The sequence below is a fragment of the Hetaerina americana genome, unplaced genomic scaffold (genome assembly GCF_022747635.1).
Source record: "Hetaerina americana unplaced genomic scaffold, ioHetAmer1.1.p SCAF_10, whole genome shotgun sequence".
Taxonomy (NCBI): Eukaryota; Metazoa; Arthropoda; class Insecta; order Odonata; family Calopterygidae; genus Hetaerina; species Hetaerina americana.
In genome coordinates this window covers 49296508-49321158 of record NW_027286070.1, presented here as the reverse complement: position 1 = coordinate 49321158, position 24651 = coordinate 49296508, and positions in this window count along the sequence as shown.

The following is a 24651-nucleotide window of genomic DNA, read 5'->3' as shown; positions in this document are numbered from 1 at the left end:
CTGAAAGATTTCCACTATGGAAAAAATTACCTACCCGTAGTACTAATAGATTTCAACGATCGTTTTTTTCCTCGCATAATTCCCGAATATAATGAATACGTTATATTTAATTTGGCATTACCAAAACAATGGTAGGGTAATGTTCAATTCCTAATTAAGGTTTTCCATTTATAAACATAATTCTGCTGGCACATAGATTAATACCGACAAATTAAGCACGGTTATGAATAGACATCCTTGATTTTTGGTAACTCTTGCTTCATTAAGTCACACACATAATGCTTATTATACGCTGAATTATGTTCACAGATCCCGGATGGCTTTAGATGCACAGGAAATTGTTACAATCTTGACAACAATGGTGAATAACTTTTTACACCATTTTAGCACCAGCGCTTTAATTTTTAAACTAAATATAAATCAACTCACTAAAAATATGTAAGAATTAATAACTGAAAGTTGTGAAGGGCATGAAGTAATTCGCTACAACACGGCTTTCCTAAGGCCGCAACAAATGGCTTTCTCAATCATTTTAGAATGTCCGAACAGATGTTACAATATTTTACATAATAGTACATTAATACAACAATCTTATGCCCGTAGTACGCGCAATTACAATTATCAGCCCAAAGTTTTTGGAAGTGATTACAGAACTATATTTTACATTATATTTATTCCTCAAGAGCTGTCGAACATTAATAAGTAGTTTCATTTACCATAAGTCTACCGAGATTTGAACACGACTCAGAATAACGCCAGATAAGCAAAATAAATCCCGTCTTGAGATAGCCGATCTATTTAAAACTTGTGTGGTCAAAACAACGGCTTAACCTTAGAAGTAGTAAAATTTTCAAAATGTTTAGCGTCTCACAGTTGAATTAACACCACGTTAAACGGCTTGGCTGGATGACATCAAAAACAAGTGATGACGGCGGCGGGATATGAAAGCACTACCTTTGGGTCGTCAAAGAAAAGATACGTCCCAACCTATATATTTCTACTGAGGAAGACGTTACCGATTTTTACTACTAATAGATTTCAATGCTCGTTTTTTACCTCTCTTAATTCACAAATGCAACATAATCCAGGCGAAACGCCGAATTATTTTTACATTGAGGCATAGCTGTCTTTCGTTTAAAGAACAGTTCAAAATAAAAGCTCAGAATTCACTTATATTTCCTACTTTGTAAATAGTTAACGAATATTCCCTGCCATACCTTCAGGTCGTAGGATGTGGTGAAGGGTTTACATGTATATCCTGCTTGAATCTCCAAGCAGTGAATTTAAAGTAAATAGAAATAAACTACCTTTACTCGAAATTTAGAGGTAAAAGTTTCTGGGCCAAGCCAGGTTAGCGTTTTCAGCTTTTTGCGATTTTTTTCACCGCAGATGACTTGCGTGCTCCTGCTCTGGTTGCAGATCTGAATCGACCTGACATAAGAAGGACTGGATTGGCCACACATAATCCTCACTCCATACCGCCACCGGGATATTCTTTTTTTTCCGCGACAAAGCTATTTAAGAAGCATGAGGGTCGGTCCGCTCGTCCCGAATTCCTTTCCTTTAAACTCCCGGGTCACGCGTGCGTGCGTGGGTTCCCTTAGTCGCGGTCGTCGTGCCGGATGGGACATACGTGAGCGCGCCAAGCAATCCTCTTCATTTTTTTTCATTCGCGGCGACCGCTGACGCAGTTGTACCGTGAGCTACACGCCGGCGACTTCCGGTAGAAGAAGAAAGAACACTTCGCCATCTGTCCTCGGCTAATGCACATTTTCTGTGAACATCATAACTGTGTGCGTTGTCTTATTTTTTTGCTCTTATAACTGCAGGCGAAGCAGGAAATTTACAGGTTATGTTTTCTATTCTGTCCACGCCAACTGGTAACATCGTTTCATAACTAACTGCTGAAAATCTATATCATTGTTCAACCTGTACATTTCTCTGAATACAGTAATTAAGGGCAATCAAGAAAATAGATGGTGATAGTATTGACGTGCCAATTCACGAATCTAATTATAACAATGCACAAAATAGGACATTCGGGTTTACTCAGTATTAGATTAGGATGCAACTTTTGGGCAGTGGTTATTGTTTAAGCGTGTTTCATGACTTAAATATTTTTAACATTTCAAATAATATTGATAAACATGACAAGTGGATGAAGAAGTATTGAACACCTTAGCGAAATAATGTTTTTTTTCATTGAAATTTGATTTAATTGAGCTGTCTAGAGTAAGCAAAATATAAGAAAAAATGTTGAAGAGATTTCTCTTTTTATCATTTATGCACGAATTTAAGAGAAATTATCGTTAAAATCGTTTGCGATATTCTTTGGTAAAGAAAGAAACATTAATGGATATATGATTTTTACATTAGAGATGATAATATTTTGCAATGATACTTCGACAACGTCATCGATGAGTATTAGCAAGCGGGTGCGTAGCGGCATAGCTGAAATTTATTTTTTTCTTATTACTCTTGAACAATAATAAATACTATATATCCGGTTTAACTGCTACATTCCTGAATGCAATCGAAATTCATAATTAAATCGTACTAATTGAATACTTACAGCAATGGAAGAATTATTATTATTATTTGGTAATTAGCTGAGGAAGTCTACAATAAACACTTTCAAATCCGAGTGCTTTCTGCCTCCAATCATTCCGTCACACATGCTTATAATTTTCCTCGCCTTACCTCACCCGTCAAACATTCTACTCTCTATCACCGTCTTCAACACTCCGTTGCCAATCAAAAGGCCTTGCAACCCCTTTTTCTGCATTTGATGGATTTCTCCCAACAATTTGTCCACCTACCCCACCATGCCTAACACTTCCTCCTTTATTTTCGTTAATGCACATTTAACATTTTCCATCTTTCTCCTCACCCATATCTTGAGCGCCTCCAATATACACCCATCATCGTACTTCAACGACCACGTATCTGCGCCGTACAAAACCACGATCCGTATCAGTGTTTATTAAACTTTTTGGTGCATCCTTACGCAACATCTCTTTGGTTAACCCTCTTCTCTTTGTAAGAGCTTCTTTGTAATAACAATTTTTTCTTATGTTTCTACAACTTTGATAAGAATAAGGGAGAAAAATGAGTTGAAACGAATCACGTCCGATCCAGTATCCACGATTTCTAGGCCTCCAAATTTGAGTGTAGTTTCCAACCGACTGTTACCTAATATACCTCCTTAGTGATGGTAAAACTAACGTTTTATCTAATTAGCGAACCACATCAGAAACAAATGGCAGAGAACAGCCCTGGGTTTTGATTTCCTAACTTTTATAACCACATGCGAATAATTCAAAATGAGCATCAATCACCACATAACCTAGTCCTTGAGCAAAATGCTACACCATGCCGAGGGTGGAATTTTATCGAAAAATTTTATTCAGCTCCTTGCTTTGCTCTAAAGTATATAACATCCATATTCTCTGAAATACACTTCGGGGCGAAAAAATATTTAATTGCTAATCCTTGTAATCCTTTGGGCAATTACCACTTTGGCCACATTACTGGATAAAGATAACGGAAATTAAGACACGCGATATTAAGGTCACGAAAACATTCTCCGACAAAAAAAAGGACGCAGATATCCAATTAGACCTTCATCTACCCGTGGAAATAATCCGGGCGGTGTTATCGGGATGGATGGAGAGGATTAATCATCTTAATGGAGGTAATATGCGGCGCAAGAGAACGACCCGCCACCATTGACTCTAGTCACTCCACCTTCACTCACTCTATCAACAATTCCATGACAACAAATGATTGCTATGCATGTCCACAGGATTATAAAGGATGAACAGGAGTTAACATGACACAAAATTCAGACTAGGGAGACCTTATCCCATACATAACATGACGCATGAATCGCCGTTTCGATGACTGCAATTCCCATCATGTCTCATAAATTCAAATTAAGGGAAATTCTAAGAGATATGTCGACGGCTGTTTGTGCGGCTGAAAAACTACGAAGTGGACAATTGTTTATATGAACTGACTAAGGCTTAATAGCCCTGGTAAATACTGAATGCAAGAAAAACGTGCCTTAGATGTGAAAAGCCTTAGGTGACGAAAGAACACTCATTCCCAATTTCCAATTTCTTCAATATCTTGCGTTCATAAACGCGTCTTAAATTTCCATCGCATTCATGAGTGGTTTTAAGAGATATACTCTTCTGCTCCTGTAACTCCTAATATTTTTAGTTTGGGGGGTCTCTTCGACCACATTCATCCATGGCTTTCTCTCCGCAAATTCCTCACAAAACTTTGACCCTTATTTTATACCTCTTTGATGATTTGACGCTCGTCCATTCTCTGAACGCGGTCAAACCAGAGAAGCGCACTTATTTCATACTTGTCCATTACCGAGGGGTCCAATCCACATTCTTACATTGGCCACCAAGTCGTCACAAATACCAGTCGAACAAAATTCAAATTTTTTTACTGAAAGAACAACTTCCAGCATATCGTTAGATGGTTAGCTGAATGGAATGATGTTGGGAGAGCGCGGATAATAATTTCCCCACGTCTTCCTTGAGGAATCAAGTATATTCTAGCAACCATTTATTGCCAGAATTCATAAAGATAACTAACGTTCCTGAGGGGTGCTGAAATCCAAATATCCAGTCAATCACTTTTCAGAATAATATTTAGTCCGACTTCTATTTAGTAAATAACTGCTTCGGACAATGTGTTGCATGAACTTTACGTTATTTCAGTCTTTTATTTTTGCACCCTCAATTGTTTTGCACCTAAACCCCAAATGTACGCTCTCAAAATAAATTAGAGCTTTAATTCTCGTTTGGTTAACAAAATAGTGCATTATAATATTCCTTCATTATTATATTTTTGGAATTTGTAGCTATTGCGTAAAATTGAGTTGAGCTTTACCCTATCTCATTCAGAATCAACCGCGTACTAACCACCGATGCTTTTTACCAATACAATCGATGTCTAATTCAATTAGATCACAGCCCAGAAGCATTAAATGATTGAAATATTTCCTATTGTTTACGCGATGTCATTTCTGCCTAAATCTGCCTGCGTTTATTTGCCATATCCGTGTATAAGGTTTCAATGTAATATCTATAAGCAAAATGCCTTAGGCCTGAACTGACGTAGAGCTACAAAATCAATAATTTGAAAAAGGAAAATATTTCTTATAATTATCCTTGCACAGTTCACCAAAAATGGTACCTCTCCATACAGCGCCTTGAAACTCCTTTTTCCTACTGTTAATTCTATTTTATTCTCGTCTACACAAAGCGTGACTCATTCATTTTCAGAATTAACTCATTAACGGAAGAGGGTCTTAATAGCCTTAGCGATTCCTCTGATACTTCGGCTGGCGTGACAGCTCAGGTCAATTCAAAATCTGGGAGTACAGTCATGGAAAATAATCAGATCTTCCTCTCGAAAAAAGGCCTTTGGACTTATCCACTGTGCGAATAATACCAGAAATGGAAGATGCCAGGCAGAAGTTTTTAAGAGCTCAGGTTAGGCGATGAGAGAATTCTTGCAGAAAAAACAACTATTAATGACATGCAAGTTGAGCCTGGCATTATGGAAATAATTTTAGTAAAACGTTTAACATGAAATTCACTTTTCCACTGCAAGGTTAATATCAGCAGCAGAGAAAAGACTGGAAGCTATACAAATATGGGGTCAATGTAGAATTGCAGAATAATGAATGGGAATATTAATTTGTGGTTTGCAAAGAAAATAGCAGGAACCAAAGAGCAGAAGAACTTCAGAGAAAGATCAATAATTATTTTCAAAAAATAAATACTCAGTTATTCAACATATATTTTATTATTTTCACATATTTTATTAAACACGACCGACTTAAAAAGTCATCGTCAGGTCGATATTGAAATTTGTAAGTTGAAACCAAGGACGTGTTTAATAAAATATATGTGGAATAACTAAGTATTTCTTTTCCGATATGAATCGTTTCCACAAAGTGTCGCCTCAAACCATTCTATTCAATAATTATTTATTAGAAGCCAGTGATTGGAGACATTGATGCAAGAAATTATAAAGGAATGAAGAGACTGATGGGTATAAGGATACCGTGGAATGCTGCAACAAGTCAATCCTTAGACTTATAGCCTGTCACAATGATATGGTGATGTACATAACTCAACATGCCAAACCGGCCTGCGCGGAGAATTTTTCCGAAGAAAATAATATGCTATCTTCTCTGGTCAAGAGAGGAAATGATTTATGTCAACAAGATATCGATTTATTTTCATCTGTCATGCTGCATTCAAATCAATGGGAGCTCATATAGTATACTGTGAAATCACAGAACGAAATAAATTTTTTCATCCGGCTCTTCATCATCTTTTCAGTTATCCCTTTTCAAAAAAATGTTAGAGTACGAAATCCTCAAACTTTCGAGTAATTTTTTTTTACCCGCCGAAAAAATACCCAAGGCGATATTTACTCGCAGATATGTTTTTAATTGAAGCGGAACAAACCAGATGCGTAAAAGATATAATGCCAAAAATGATTCATCTGCCGACAACTATCCATTATATTAATTAATATTGCATGCCTTTCATTGATTTTGTGAATGCGAACAACAAAAATTTCCTTTCTAATTCATATTCAATACTATTACCCATTAAGCACCAGTAAGCCTATGAGACTATTCGTTACAAAATTCTGAACTAAATATGGACAAGTTTCCGGCTTGATGTGGTGGAAGGAATGCATAATCGCAAAAGAATTTTCACACTTTCCCTCAAAATAAGTTTAATGAGCGATGCGCATTTCGACTCATGGATTCATCTTTCTTGTGCCTCCTTCTGGTACCTTGTAACTTTTGGTACCTATGGATGACTCTGTGAGACAACGCACTTCGTTTATCATATTTAGTTTATGGGTGAATTCTAAAGTTGTTTTTCTAACTCTAAAAATACAGTTTATCGGGTACTGAACTAACACTGAAAGCTCCAAAAATTCCTTATCTAATCACAATACTGAGGTCAAGTTAGACGAATTGAAGTGGTTCACTGTCAATATTGTCATAGTCAATACATTTATTCATATTTTTTCTATGCTTAATCAGAAATTAGCTCTTCAAACAAATTATTTCAAATTTCTGGAGAATTGCTCTTTATAATTTCATGCTAATATTTTTATCAATTAATTCGAAATAATTTTGATTATTTTTCTCACTTAAGCAGGCTCAGGTAGCAAGCCCAGCGAAGTCGACAAGAAATGTATTATTTTCCGAGTGTAGAGAGAGGGAGAATAAACAAAGATAATTCTTTTCCATCAATTCCGTCGAATGAGAATTCCGATCAAATTCTCTTTGTTGCCAATGAATCCACTGACATCGAATGAATCCCAAATATAGAATTCTCTCCCCTGAGACGGAAAATATTAATCTCCCAAGTTAAGCAGCCTCATCGAAAAGCGAAAGAATCGAATAATTTTGCCGGCATTTTTAATGGAAATATATTATCTCCAATCCTATAACATTGCAGAGAACACGATTGACAATAAAACTTTTGATTCACTATTTCTTTAGTTTATGCTAGTGGCAGAACAAGTGAGAAATCATTCGATCATCTAATTAAATGTGCCTCTTTGTAAAAAAATACGTTATATATAGTGAATTTTGTGTAAGCAATCTTCAAAATTCTTTTCAAATTAATTTTTACTTAATGGCGTGCATTTTAATTCAAAGATATTCTTCACAAGGACCAAATGAAAAACTATTCCACTGTGCAGGAATGAATGAGAAGAATGCCTCTACCTCAATAATAGCATGAGATTAATTTTCGCCGTGCCAAACGCATACTCAGGCTTCAATTGCCTCACTAGAAGAAAGAGAAATGATGAACGTTTGAAAATCCCTTTTACTGCACCAATGAATCAAGAGCATTTTAATATGCCACTATTAATTCGTTCAATTGCAAAGTGCGATGCAAGTAAAACGGAATGCAGAGATCCATTTACCGATTCTTCGATTAATCATGTAATGGAGGGTTCATCATATTGATTGCACGAACTATAACAAGTCGCATAAAAGCTATTCAATGGGTATTCACATATGAAAAGGCACTTCATCAATTACCAAAAACCATTGCAAAAAAGGCTGTTTTCCAAGACTTCAAAATGATTGATTAAATTAGTCTCCTGCGGATAATGTCCCCAACGTTTTCATCAATTATGATTTTGGATTCATTACTCGATTTCACAAATTATTAAACTCAATGATATGGTTGCTTAAATATTTTTAAAAGAAGAGGATATCAATGAGATTGTATTGATTTACTTTAATTCTTATCGGCTCTAGTGTTAAATTTCAAAGCGCAGTCTTTCAGCAATATCACTTTCTCTCTTCCGTCTTTTCACTCACACGTTAGTTATGTTATTCTTCTCAGATTATTCAAATTATATCAACATAATTGTTATCGTTCAAAATAATATGCATACTTAATTAGAATAAATTGTGAAAACGGAAATTTTTCCTAATCTGTGAATCCTCTTCGGTATGCAACTGCTATTTATTTAAGTTATAGGCATGGTAATTCAATTGAATTTTCCAACATCTAAGTGAAGACTCCTAAAGTGTTCCATACTTCTAAACTTTTAATTCAAATCCTAATATCTCATCACTTCTTAGCACTTTGTGCGTTATGCGGCTTCAATAAAGAAAAAATATAAACCAATTAATTTGCATTCCAATGTCGAAACCCATTATATTCCCATGTCCCTTTTAAATTAAAGAAAACCCTAATGTTCTTTTCAATAGAATTAAATTAACTGGCCCCATAATTTACTAGCAATAGCGAGATGCTCTGAAGATGAGTTTTTTTATGATCAATTTTTGTTGAGTGAATGAGCAACATTTTTTCGTAACCGTAGTAACCCAGGATAGACTACCATGGGGTAAAGGTACTGGACCAAAATGTATATATTTGAAGGTAAAGTTTGAAAAAGTACCTGAAAATTATACTATGTCTTGAAACTCGATTTACAACATTAAAACATTAAGTGGAATTAATAAAGTTGCAATTTTTCTTTCCGTTATGGATAAGCTCCAAAAAATCAAGTCTGAAATTACAAAACAATTTAATATTTACTGAATATGTGGACTTGAATTCTTAAAAATAAACTGAAGAAAATCCCAATAGGTTAAATTCTACTGGGAGTCAACAGATGGGATTAAAATATGTTTATATTTTCATTCTAAATTAATAGATATGTTATTTCTCCGTTTGGTTTTCTTTTTGATAATGCGATTCCTAATCCTGAATTAGTTCAGCATTCCACAAAGTCACAACGTTTTCTGTATATTCATTACACAAGTTCTCAGTATTTTTTAGTCAATGTTCGAAGACAACGCAGAGTGATGTTGCACTAAATCCGCTGCGAGATTCTTAAGAACAAATGAAGGATTTTTGAGTCTACTCACGTTGAATTTCGTGGAATTCATCCGCCTCGAGGCAGTGATACCCGGCTGTTTTTCGACCTTTTTCCACTCCCTCGCTGTCACACTCCGTCACGCTACAATTGACCCGTTGCCCCTAAAATTACGTCGTGTTGTTCCCGCAATAATCTTCTCTCGTAATACTTTTTGCGGGATATTCTGGCCTTAGCGTAATGATTGCAATTTGCTTGATTATACTGACAACATGGGCCTTCGTGACAATGCGTGTCGTCAAACAGCCAACGACAAGATAAAGTATGCAGAAACCGCTCAAAGGGTGGTACATGCGGAAAGGAGGATTAAGAATAAATCATTCTGAATACTTATCAAAACACTTATGCAATTACACGCAATAAAAATATAGCCATGAGCTCTCAATTTATTGTAAAATTAAGAAATTACTGAAAATTTTCTAAAAAGAGGGATTTCTAACGAGAGGGAGAGAAGCCAAAGCAAGTGCCCACACCTTGATTGTAATATCATTTTAACTATTACCATTAAATCTAAGAGAGCTGGTAGTGACATCCCAATTCTCTTTTATTTATGAAAACCCCGAGGCGATGGTTACGTCAGGAACGAATTATCGTTTCCACGACATTGTCAGTGGAAAGGGCTGAGACCCAACGATAATGCACACAGAATAGTCATGTCTACCGTGACGCAGTGGCGGACCCAAGAAGGCTTCATGAGGGCCATGTCCGCACGGGATACACCAATGGAACATTTTTGGCTTTAATACAATTTAAAATGGGTAATACTTTCTTGTCGAACCTACTTTTGAATGCCTTTTGTCACTCTAGCATAAAGTTATCTACTGCAGGGTGCTCTATTTTCTCTAAATCAGAGGCATTATATTCTAATTTAATATGAATTTCAACTTTCATTTGTAGAATAAAAGGCTTTAAAAGTATTTATTTCTGACTCTAGATGAAATACATATTATTTCTGACTATATGTCGTGCCACGGTGCAAAAACCAAACCCTTTCGTCACGAAGCGTCACGGTGCACCCCCCCCCCTCGCTAAAAAGTCGTCTATAGGATACGATTTTTGTTTGAGTCCTTTGGAAGCACTATCTATTCGTTATCACCGTAAATTGCGTTATTCATTATGCTAGCGCGTTGTCGTCATCGCTATGAAGAAATTGATAGTTAGGACACGATCAACGCCGTTGTCAAAACGTGATTGCAGGCATTGGCGCGATTTGCTATATTCCGATGGCAGTCCTGTCGTTGACAGAAGTTGGAGTAGGTATTTAGAATGCACAGTACTTGGTGAGGATGATCGTATTGCTCGAGTTGGCTAGAAGCATGTCCCCGGTCCTCCATGCGAATCCCATGGCCTGTATCGTAGTTTGAAGTGGGTCGCGCAGTTATCAACCCTCTTCTTGGCCACATGGATTTTAGAGACCTAGGATGGGGTGATTAACTCACTAGGAGGCTAAGAGTCATAAACGTTTCATGTTAAGCCTTGTGGGTCATAGAATGTCGAACCAAGGTACTTTTTTGGAATCGATGATAGGTTACCACGATGTAAAAAACAGAAAATAAAGATACTTCCTCATCGCCAAACACCCAAGGCTGAAATAGTTACACGTGTGGATCAGTACGAAAATAAGAAATAGATGATACGTTTCCCACTTTTGGTCGACTTCTTTTCTTAAAATATGAATTTTCTCAGCTGTATAAGTTCCCAGGAAAAATGTTCTAATTTACAGCGATAATCAATCCAGCAGAAGACATCCAGCTAAGCTCTAGAGCTGCGTTTAATTCACTTGAGTTGTCCTAAATCAATTTCTACGAAACAATGCCTGTAAGTAATTTGTGATATCTCCACCTAGGGGTAATGTATCCAAACTTCTAATACAATTAATTTGTACTTAAAAAACTTAATTTTTTGCGATCAATTTTCGAAAAACGTCATAACTTTGAAAAATAGGAAAAAGCTTCTGTGAAGAGTCTCAGAAATGGACAAACATTTTTTACTAGTACGAAATATTTGCTTTGGCTCTTCTCTTCCCAAGTAAGGTACGAGGGTCATCCGGAAAGTAGTACCCGTTCGTGCCGCATGAAGTGCTGACGACGCGAGTAGCCGCTGGACGAGGTCAGATAGCTTCAGTGGCTTGTCTGCCTTCTCTGAGCCAAGTTGCGTGACGCTAGCATTGCCTGTGTTGTTTCTGTGATTGTTTACAATGTTTAAAAAAATTGAGAACGCCGCCAGTTGTGAAGTGAGGGCAGTGATTAAATTCCTCAATGCAAGAAACGTTCGCCCATGTGATATTCATCGCCAATTAAAGGAGGTGTATGGAGACAATGTAATGGACGAGTCGTCTGTTCGGCGGTGGTGTCGCAACTTCAACATGGGGAGGGGGAACACACACGACGATGAGCGTTCGGAGAGACCGTCTGTCATTACAGACCAACTGGTGAGCTCAGTTGACGAATTCGTGAGGAACGATCGGCGCGTCACAATTGATGACATCTGTGAGCATTTTCCCAATGTTTCTCGAACAATTGTTCATGAAATTGTTAAACACCATCTGCATTATGCAAAAATTTGTGCAAGATGGGTCCCTCGCGTATCTCAATGAGCTGGCGGCGAAGGACTATGCAGCAGGAATACAGAAACTTGTCACACGTTATGACAAATGCCTTAATTTGCTTGGAGATTATGTTGAGAAGTAGTTTAAAGTATCCTCTTTCAAATAAAATTTTTTATGTTTGTTAATATTTACTTTTGTGTCTTTATTTCACGAACGGGTACTACTTTCCGGATGACCCTCGTATTTTGCCCAAGAATATTTCGCGTACCATTTTATTTCGATCTCAAAGGCCCACTTACAAAGGACACAATGTCATCGCTAAAATGACATGATAACGAGCAGTCTTTAAGTCTGACAGTTCATGATGAAAGAACCGTAGGGATTTGTTTGGGTACACTGACTGTAGCCCTTGAGAGCTTAGCCCTTAGGGGAAGCTGGCATGAAAGGAAGGTTTTTTTTTTAACTTAACTAGATTCAAATATAAGACCTCAGGTTCACATTATCTTTAGAATCTTCTGTAAACACTGTAATCTACTGCAACATTCAAGAGGCCTGATAAATCTCTCATACTAAATGAATTGCTTTTACTTTCTCCTCGCACTCGTCATATCCCGCTGACAAATGGTAGGTGTCCCCAATAATGCCTTTAAAAGTGCTTTGCTATCATTTATAATGCTTTAATGCTTTTGCTCTTCAACTAAGCAAGAAATACTCGTTACCTATTTTTACGAGGTTTTAATTTTCGACAAATGAAGCAGGCTCTGGCCTTAATTCGAATTATCCCTGAAATATTCTCAGAATTTTAACAAAGCATCGCTATTAATTCACTGGAAATTTGTATAACTTAGACTCTCTTGTTAGCTTTCCAAAAATTCCATGTTATAAAAAGAGCATGCAACAATGGCACTCGTTGAATGATGCAGACATTTTCAGTAAGAATTTTATTTTATATTTGCAGGTAAACCGCAGTTTTATGAACTAATATTAAACAGGTGAATCATAGGCGAACCCAATGACAAGAGTTTAATATGAGTATTCTGATAGTCTCGCGTTGTCGAACTCGACTCAGATCATGCTCAACGGGCGGCTATGCTAAATAGAAATCGAAGGAGTAGGTTCATCGCGGATAATGCGTGACTATGACAGTTTGCATTCTACCATAATAGTCCATTCAGTAAGACCTTTGATTTGATACTTATTCCAAAGATAGAGAACGGAAACTAGTGTGAAAACGAGGAATTCTTTACGAGTTAAAATCGAAATTTCGTCCGACGGTGGTGGATGAGACGCATCTAGAAAAGGGAGGGTGTCCGCAGGTGTGAGAAAAAACGGCGGTCGAAGTGCACCGCGCGCCCCACGTGAAATATGCACTGCGACACGTCATCTTTTTTTTATTCCGCTGCATCCGATGATCCGGAAGATCCGCCAGAATCCCGAAACTCATGAAAAATTGTCTGCCGACCGGAAACCATGATGAGAGGGAATGGATGGATATGAATTATTCATGAGACGGAAGGAGGAGAGAGCCGTGGAAAACAAGGAGATGAAATATTACGCGATTTTATTAGATTTTCGGGAGCCTCTTTATTAAAGCAGTCTGGTTATGAAGACTGCTGTAGCTATGAGCTCCGTGTAAGGTGTCACCTGTCAGGATTTCTTCACCCTGAATGAGTAATTCATCTATAAAACAACTTTGGTTATCTTCTTTTCGTAATTAAGTTATCCCCAAGAATTACTCTCAGAATATTACCTGTCAGCAACCCATAATTATCTCAATAGCCCTATGCTCCAGCCGGCGTCTTGTTAAAATTGGTTTTACCAGCCTTCAGTAGGATTAATGGCGAAAGTATCCCCTCATGACTCCTATCACTCAGAGATTTACGTAAACAATGCGCAGCCTAATCAAAATTTTGAAGTGAAGTTGAAAAGTTAGAATACACTTAAGACGGCTAATATAAATGGATTTTGGTATCAAAACTATTTAGGTTAGCTCTTATAAAAGTACACAGTGTTTACAGATAATTTTACAAATTAACAAAGTTATTATAAAAGTTTATTAATTATATTTAGTTTCAGAGTAGTATAAATTCAGTTACGTTGGAATTGGACTTCATTTCAAAGAATTTTGGGAGATGCAATGACAGTTACTCTAATAAGGTCATCTGCTAATGTGCATTAAAATGTATCAATTTCGAAGTGCATTAAAATGTATCAATTTCGAAGAGTAATAATCATTCACCTTGACTGGGATTCCAGTCATGGCGAATGATTTTTACAAGTTGAAATTGATGCACTTTTTTGCGCTTGATTTGTTTATCCCTATATTTTTGTACTCTCAGGGTGTAAATTACTCGGAGAAATCAGAAAAATGTAGAGAAAGTGGATGAAGGAATTATTGAAAGGTAGGGGTATGTTGAGGGCCATGATGCAAGGGAGAACGTAGGGAAGGTGGGGTAGAAGAAGAAAGAGAGTGGGCTTTATGAAGATTAGCAAAAGTTATGAAGAAATGAAGCATGAAATAAGTTTCGGCGATACTTATAAATAAATAGCCGCTAAGGACCATCCAAACCGCAATCTTTAAAAATATGCAGAATGCAATAATGGTACCTTGATTGAATATCAATAGAATCTGAGCTTTCCTCTTCATAACGCCAAATTTTCAGGCAATCAAATTTAAATCATTCAACGGCCACGACAATAAAAATCGTTTGCTATAGTTAATGCTGATTGCTTGAAGTGATTATCACTGAAAATGATAGCGAAATTTAAAACTCATGAATAAGACCTCGATAATTTCATCAGTATCGTATGCCATGATGTGAACGGAAATTGTCTAGGTGAAGAAAATACGAGATTACTAGTAAGAAAACAAGAGTAAACCCAGTAAATAAATCAGCCCAAGGGTCCACTACGTAGATGAGAATAGAAGTAATCTACACTAAATACCTATAAGACTGCCTGTGTTTTGTCACAAAGTTCTGGTATCATAAAAAAATTACACGACTTCAGTGAAGCTGAGCGTGCCCCGGATTCGGCCCTGAACTCTCTTTAGTCAATCGACCAGTACTCTAACCACTGGACTGCCATACCCCCATTCAATATCCCATCTCAATATTTGAGACATTTCCACTTTTTCTAAATATTTATCATTTGCTTCAATAAAATAAATACTTCTAACATTTACTCATTTTCGCATTCAATATCAAAATCATCTTTGAAAAGGTATGTCTCATTTAAAAAAAACTACTTCTCATTATTAAATTAGGATCATTTAATTCATCGGAATTGATACGTTAGATGAACTTGAATTTTGTTTTTCCTAACCTGTCATACGCATCATATTAGAGGAAATCTGCACTCCCTAGGTACATTTTGTATGTTGTCCGTAATTCTACCAGCAGACAATCTCACCTACTGTACGATATACCCATTGTCCCTGCGTAAGGCTCCAAAATAGCAATCCCAAGTGGGAATGAAAATAATTTTCTTTTCCAACTTGAACATTGACCGTTGTTTCAATCTATAGACATCATTATCAAGCTCCATTCTTAAAAAATATGTTTGTAATGTTTACACCGTGAAATAACAGTATTAGGATAACAAATTCTGTTAAAAACACGAAAGTTTGAATCCTTACATGATCCTTCCACAAAATTAATCTAGAAAATTTTTAAATGAGCACCAAAAATGATAATCTTTCGTTACTACCGATACTTTAGAAACGATGACTTAAGACTTGTAGGGTTGAACGGTGAATGATAGGCCGACAAGAAATTTACATATAGTAGACTTTTCTCGGCCCCCGATTAAGAGACAACTGTGCTGGAGGCTACGATTTTAAAAAAAGGACGAAGCGGCCTTGGAGTGCATACACACATCCAGACAGACGGCGACGTTCCAATAATCCTAGGCCCTTCTCCCCCCAACCCCACACGCTTTAACTTTGCAACCCTTCCCCCCACTCCGTGCGTCCTTTAAAAGACGCGAGCCAACGCAATTAGCTCATCCACTGATCCGACACGAGGAGAGTCTGCGGGGAGAGAGGGAGAGAAAAGGAGATATTGTTTTCGTTGCTTCCTCTCCGAGCACCTTAGCAACTCGCCCCATCTTATGATGCCGCGTCGCCCCAAGCAACGGGTATACTATAGTGTCAGTTTGAACCCATGGGGGAAGTGAGAATGGAAGGGGGAGGGGGACAGAGGGTGGAGAGATCAGAACGGAACATCGTCTAAGCCTCCCGTCGCCATGGGAGTGTGTGGCGACAAGAGATGGCTGGGGTGTGGGAAGGAGAGGGGGAGTGGGGGGGAATAAGGTGGAGCGAGGAGAAGTGAAGCAGGGAGATGGAATGGGGTGGAAGGTAGGGCGTAAGCCAACTTGGGATGGTTCCAAGAAAGCCTCTTCTTCTACCTGCTCGAGACACCAAGGTCACAGGAGGTCGCCCATTGGTCCTCCATTAAGTCTTCGCTAGCATTTCCACGAGACTACCCAAAAGTGACATGGGCTAAACATCTTCACCACACTATCTCCTCCCCCCCTTCTCCTTTCCCTTTCCATGTCCCTCACTATTCTCTACGCCACTGTCCTCCAACCAAAACCCCGCCCAATGGTACAACTACAACATGTCCCGCAAGCCGCCTCAAGGGCGTGTGGCAGGAGACATCAGCCGTTTATCTATAATATTCACATACACATACAATTACTTGGATATAGATAAGAACACATATTAAAAATATATATATATGTGTGTGTGTGTACATATATTTTTTTTCTTTCAATGTATGAACGCACGCACACTTATGCACACACGTCTCTCTAGATAATACAATACTGGTTTAGGTTGAGTAAATTTTTATGTTTATCCTGCTCAATCAAGAGAGAAGGAGCGAATTGTAAAGAGGGAATTGAATTTTTTGTATTTTTCCCTTTCTTTTCTCACGAAATTAGATAGGCTACCTCGGGTTTCGTTATGGTAACTTATGTGAGGGAAGAATGGTAAGGTAGTTGGAACAGAGAGTTGGTTACGGATCTTTCGAAACGAACAAAAATGTACATTTATGCAGGAAAGGCTGGTTCCCTAACAAAAACACTAGCCACACGCACTCCGCGGCGACTTGTGGAGTATTATGTAGATATAATATACGTCGAGCGGATCCCCGTCCGTTGTTGCCAACTATTTCCGCGAATGCGGATCTACTCTTCGACTCGGAGAGCGTGGGGGTGAGAAATTGGACAACGGTGGGCGCCTTTTTGCTCTAAGATCGAGGATGGAAAAGTTTCACGAGCGCGGGACTCTCGGGAGCCCGTTGGGAGCGTGGATGTCCTCGCCGGGAATCGAAAACGACCTCCAACGCGCGGAGTCAAAAATAAAACTTCGTTCTTCAGGCCAGGAATTCTTATTCCTTCTGGGATGGTTAACAGAGCATCTCCAATTTCTCACCTCGCCTTCGTCCCGCGTGGGATACCGAAACGAAAAAAGAAAGATGCTTCTACTCCCCCAGGGAGGAGAGCGTCGCAGAAGTCACCCGTAAGAATTGCTCCTCGTAGAACGTTACGCTCCTTGAGTAATGGTGGGCATGAGGGATGTTGAGTGCATGTGAGAAATGAAAGAAACCCACGAATGCAGCCCACAACCTAGAAATTTGAGTTGAATAGAATTCACTCCGAAATAATAGATCCGAATTCCGGCAAAGAGCTTATACGAGAAACTCGCTAAACGTACAGCTCCTGTGTTAATCTTAAAGCGAAAAGACGCGAGAGTTAAGTCAAAAACCTGTTTTTATTCAATTTCGTTCGTAAAAAAGGCTGAATAATATCGTAATCAGTTTCGACTATGAGTTTCCGAAATGTTTCGATGATCAATTTATATGAAGTCGATAGAAGTTTTTATTTAATGTAATTTTGTTTCTGCACCTCCTTCGGTGAAAATAACCGAGCTGTTATTATCATTCCCATGCTGGCCTTCAAATGCTATTCTCTTCGTATCTAAATTTGCGTAATACTCTGCAATTCACTGGCATCGTATGTCGCAGGATGTACATCCACAGCTGTTTCCCTCAGTTCACAAAGAGTTGCGGTCACGTTCCGTGCCTGAAAGGCACAGTTACATAAAACTTGCGATATTACGCAATGTAAAAATTACGTATCTCAAATTCTGGTGCAAAACATCCATCATGCGAACAAAGATCAAAACTTACTTTGCCAAAAAATATTTCTGGCACAGAATTATTTCTTGACTAATAATAAAACCAATATCAACTACATAATAAGAAAAAAGAAATACTGACAGCTTTGAGGACAGATAATGGTTGAAAATAGGTCATAGCTGTCAAAAACAATCGTCGGTGGCCCTATGGATCTAAAATATTTCAACTGGTCAGAACTTATTGATATAAAAGCATTAATAGGTGGTTATAATATGTATTTATTTGACGAAAGAAAATATCTTTTCCTATTTTTCTTGGAATAATTGTATAGTAATAAGATGAACAATTTTTGCATCCTTTTGCAGCAATTAGCTGAATTAATCCCGTAATTAAACATAAAAAACACATATACCTGAATCCACGGAGAGTTAAAATTTTCATGGATTTCGAAAATACCGATTTTACCGAAATTTCGATACATCATCGTGTCCATCGTCTAACTTCGCATTAACTCAGAAACAACGAACTTGATTCCATTTCATTAATTTAATGAAATACGCAAAACTTACTTTTACTTTGAACAAAAGAAATAAAATCTTTTATTTTTCATAACTACAAGATAAAATAATTTATTCTTAAAAGTGCCACTTATATCATAATATAAAATGTATTATGAATGCATTAAAATTTTACATGTAATAATAGCTGGATTCCTTTGCCACGTTGATGTTCCCTTTGACAAATTTTCACGTTTTCAATCAAGGGAGTTCTCGTTGTCTCTTTTGTTTTGCTTTAAGAATCTCTTTTAATTAGCATGGTACCTTCACGAGTGCTTTTATTTTTACCTGCCAAGAAAGAAAGCTTCGACGCTCGAGTCGCCTGTGCGTGGGATACGAGTAGCGGGAAAGAAAGGGAAATTGTGACAGAAAGATTTGGGAGGTAAGGTTGATGAGAGAGCGAGGGGAAGCATAAAATAGTATGAGGAAACGAACCAGAGGATAGAATATTAAAATCAAGTGTAAGTTGAGGAAAAGTGTTCCGTCAATAAAAAAGAGAAATAGTTATAATTTTAAAAGATCTTTCCCAGATTAAACTAAAAATCCACATCGAAACAAAACAAGGCAACATCTCGAAGCCTTCTTATAACCAATATTTGAAAAACGTTCTGCCTTTCATTCCCCTTATAAATAGCATAATCGTTCGATTATAAACATTCTTCCAGTAATCATTTTGAAATAGTACAACCACATGACCTTGATGAAATAAAATTGTCTCTCAAAACAGGATAATTGTCTCTGTAATAGAATTCACAATATTTTTTTAGTACGTATCCAAATGAAAAAGTGGTTATGGATGGAGATTGCATTTGATACTTATTCCAAAAGTACTTAGTAAACATTAAAATGAATCGATGCCTTAAATGTACTTAAAGATAAAAATTGCAACTTTAAATTTCTCCATGAAGAATATTTTACGCAAGCACAAGTTTTACAGTATTTATTACTTATTTGTATCCGAGCATCATTGCCTAAAAATAATCGGCTCAAGCTGCATAAACTACTATTGACCTTTTTAACTAATGATGTCATATACATAAATGTATTGTATGCGCAGTGTATCAGTTCAGCTCTCGTCTTTAGGCTACGCCTGACGGGACATTTAATGTAACAGGTATAAAATTTATATGAATAAATAAATATGTACAGACAAAAATGATTGAATTAGGTCTATATTTGGGGTTTTTGGGGGTCCATTTATATTTGGGATTTATTTGTATGCATATATGTGTATATGTGAATATATATATATATATATATATATATATATATATATATATATATATATATATATATATATTCACATATAAATTCACAGTAGTTTTATTAATTAATTTAATAAACATTCACAGTAGTAGTTTTGAGGGGAGGCGACCGACAGCTAAGGTCATTTGCGCCATAGGGGAAGGACAGGAAAGGATGAAGGGTGGAGAGAAACCCGGCGTCGGCATTAGCCTACTCTTTACGAAAGGCGCCAAGGGGTCCACAGCTTAACGTCCCATCCGACGGAAAGGCGTACTCACTCAAAGTGCCCTCCACAAAGCACCTCAAGTAGGGATCGAGATACCTCTGAAAAATATTCAACACCGCCGGGATTTGAACCCGCGCCCTCAGGGTGGGAAGCCAGTACGTTAGCCCCCGCACCATCTCGATCCCCATATATATATATATATATATATATATATATATATATATATATATATATATATATATATATATATATATATAAGTAGTCTCAATCTCGCCCCATCAAAAGGCGATAAACAAAATATATGAATATAATACAACATGCAACTGGACTAAAGGCCATCAGGTTTACGTGAGTCGCCATTCTTCAGAAAGTTGACTTATCTTATGGACAGTTTTGTTAGAGACGTAAAATTTTCATTTCCGAGACAAACTAATTATTAGATATATAGTATACTTATTTTTCCTTTTCAAAAGACAACTGTGCGGTCTAATACGCAGGTGATTTAAGCTTCGGTTTTAAAAATAGGTACGAAATCAGGGTCCCGTTTCTAAAAGCTAAAAGTCGATTTACAAGTCCTCTACAAACGGTATAAAACCTAATCTATAATGTAAAACTTTCCAATTCCCATATTGTATACTGTATGCAAGTACGCAATTACTGCGCCATCAGCAGACTTTAAACGGGTAAATTTTAAGGAATAATTAACTGGCTGGTATTTTTCAGAAATTAGCCCCTGGTAAATTTTAAATTTAGTGATTTCCGTAAGTAAATAAAACCACCACCTTGTTTCCCTCAGGCACGACTTGGCCATTCAAAATGTTTCGTACCGCCAGTAAATTATCGCTATTTAATTTGTGAAAAACCCTTTATTAGAAAGGGGCTAACTTATTTTGAATTCTTGAAAAGCAAACAGAGTTGTGTAACAAGTCCATTCTTCCATGCCCATCCAGAGTTTTGTAATACGTACATGTCCATTATTCATGTTTTCTAGACAAAATCAAGTATATCTAAAATTTTGAACCGTAGCAGTGATAATATCAGAGCAATAAGACTCCATTTCATGAAAAATAAAATCATGAAATGATTACACTGAGGGGAATGGTTCCTGAAACTCGGATAAACATGTTGATATTAACTACTTGGGGACTTGTTTCAGCCATAATTTTCACGACATGCCAAGGCAATGTTGAGAAATATTTCGTCAAATATCGCCGATAATCCCTCGAATGATTGAAAAAATAGTAATTAGGCTCAGTCATTTAAACTTTCATTTACCTGGGTAAAATAGAAGCAGTTGGCTATTTGATGGACCTTACACAGGAATGGAAGAGGATACCAACAAGAGAAATTGGGGAAAGGGCAAAATATGAATGTTGAGCTAGTAAGAGCATGTTGCAATGATGGTGCAAATGTGATGCTGCAAGAAGGTGACGTGGACCAAACGGATGGATCGAGTGACTAACACAGAGAGCCAACGAAGATTTGGATGAAGAACGTATTTTGAGCGCGGCAACTTGCTAAAGGGGAAAGCCAATATAAAGAATTACAGGGGATCCTAAGTATGCAGGGACATGCTGGTTACCTTGAAAGTGAAACAATAAGAATTTATGAAGAGACTATTACAGAGGAATATTAGCGATATCTATTAGTGATGATGCTGACGGTGCCAATACTTAAATACTTCCCGAAAAGCATCGGAGACCCTCGAAGTTGAGATATCGTTCATTCTCAGAGCTACCTGGTAGACGGACGGGGTGAGTGGAACGAACACATGGAAGCGAGAGAGGTGAACTTCGGAAAGGGTTTTCCCAAGTCGAGACGGGATGAGGAAAGTGAGGCGAGGGAACGAGGTGAGAAAGGGCGGGGCCGATGGAGGGAGGCTCCGTAAAGTTGAGGTACATGCCCACCTCAATCCATTACGCCCTCGCCGTCCCCTTTGCTCACCCCCATTTACATCTTCCCCATCACCCTTCCCCTGAAAACCGATCCCACGCACCCTGCCCCGAGTGGTAGGTGTCTTCAGCCGGTGCGGAGAGATGACGTTAGCTAATGAGTGCCAGAGCATCCTCATCGCGGTCTCATTGCCAAGCGATTCTCTCCTCCTACGATTTATTTCTCCTTTGCTCCTCCCTAGCGAATCTCAGGCCGCCCTCCCGTCTCCCTTCCCTTCCCATGTTCCAAGGAGGGAGAGAGAGAGGGTGGTAGAGCGAAGGGCATTCAGTTGAGAGAGAGACAAAAAAATTAGTTTGCAGAGGAATAGACGGCTTGATGAGATTTCCGGGAGACAGGATGCGTGTGTGTCTTTATCATAGACAATTGTGATAAATCCTGGTAGCCATTTGCGTATACGGACGGCCAGTCTTTTCGTGCATATTCCTCTTGAAAATGCGTAAATGATGGTGAAAAAATCAATTAACCATTCTATCGTATATTAGTGTCAATAGTCGAACAAGTAATTATTTATTTACTTAATTTCATTATATTCTCTTAATAAGTTAATTGCATATATTTTCTCACCATTTCTTTTCGACGAATCCGGATATACTATATATCAACTAGGCCATCACAGAAATTTCTGCCGCAGTCAGTGCCAAATGCCGTCTGCATCACTAAAATGATTTTACGAGTGTAAGGTGTAACACTCGCGGGAAGTCAGTTGTGAGAAAAAAACAGAGAGGGGTTGCGCCGTGTTGGCGACCGTGTAGATATTCGGAGAGTCCTCATGGGTTGGGGAGGGATGAATTCGGCGGGGGCGGTGACGTCTGAGGGAGGCGGGAGAGGAGGGGAAGGTTTGGGGAGAAGGAACAGTTACCGGGGCATCTTGGGAGAGGGACAGAGCAACGCAACGCAAGGAAATTTGGCTGGCCGGCCGGGAGGCAGAGAAGTGGGACCGGTGCGGGTTGGGTCATGTTCGGGAGGGAGTGAGCGGGTTACGGAGAGTGAAGGGTGAGGTTTGATGCACCATGAACTGAATATCCCGTTCATACCCAAAGGGAACGAATAAATCGTACAAATTTCAGGATGAAAAATCACCTCTCTTGACTTGGTAAAGAATTTTTCACGTCGTACACCTACCGCAGTTGATTATTATCTCGATTCGTTGGGTTGATGGATATGATATTCAAGTATCGGCCTATCCTTAACTGCGAGAGATATCTTCAACATACTTATAAAATCGTCCTGTCTCGAATGCATGTTTTTCACAACTCAATATACTTCATTTACGAAGGGCAAAATTTTGTTTCGGTTCTGACAATATGCGTATGTTATGAGCGATTTCCACTGTATGATTCGTGTCCGCCGTCACTCTCTTTCTCTCTCTCTCTCTCTCTTTCCTTCCCTCATTTCACAACACTCTCTTTAATTATACTTCTCCCCATACAGCTCAATTCTACGTCAGAAACTTCGGTACCTAAGTAAAGTACCCTCGCGATAGTAACGCAAAATTAAACATTTTGAGCCCAGGAAGTGGAGTTATCAAACCTGCAATATGAGGCGGTGAAGTCTTCGCGGGTTTTCCATTGGGTTCGGATGTCAGCTACTGACGTTTCGATGGCTGACCCCATCGTCACTCTCAGGACATTGAATACAATGAAGGAGTTAGCCATCCTGCGAGAACTTCACCGCAATCATGCGATTGAAAAAGACAAATTCCTGAAATCTGAGAGAATTTTTAAATCAGTTAATTAATAAATTTCTTCAATATTGTATGCTTAGCAGTACGCTCCATCACATTAGGTATAAGATGGTATATAAATGAAAGTAGGTGCCGCTTTCTAAAACAGCCGTGCTGATTCCATTGGTGTTTTGGAGACGTTGAAAAACCCTTCTATAAATCATGCATGTTTATTTTTTAAATATTTTATCTGGGAACAACAGTTTTTAATCATTAATGAAGTGTGAAGAAGTATTTAGCCGTTGACTGCCACAATGAACCAGCTAAAACGCCTTTAGATTTAAGGCTTGAGCATTTTCAACAATTAAGCAAAGTACATAAGTCTACTATAAAATTATCACTTCTTTTAGACATCACTCACTAATTATTTTAAAACCTATTAATGCGATACTGTTTAGTGTCACCAAATCCATCACAGCAACTTTAAATCACGAGCCTTTTGTTAAAAATAACATAAATAAAACGCAGTGAACAGCCTAAGTTCCTTCATTTATTTGCTAAAAAGCAGCAATAAATATCTTACTGCATTTTTCATTTGGAAACCTTCCAACCTGTCCACTTCAATTTCTCTCCATCTCCCACTGATCACCTTTTACTTTTCCGTAACAGCTACCATTTTCCTTGTAAGATTCCTTTTGCCATCCTCGCCAATACTTGGCGAATTTTGGGCATGTGACCTCGCCCAAGCCACAGAGGAAAGCTCGCTGGGCGGTGGGGTGGGATGGAACAAAAGTTAGGGACGAAGATGTCGGCGGAGGGAACGCGGTGTATCTCCAGCAGCGAAGTGAGCGAAC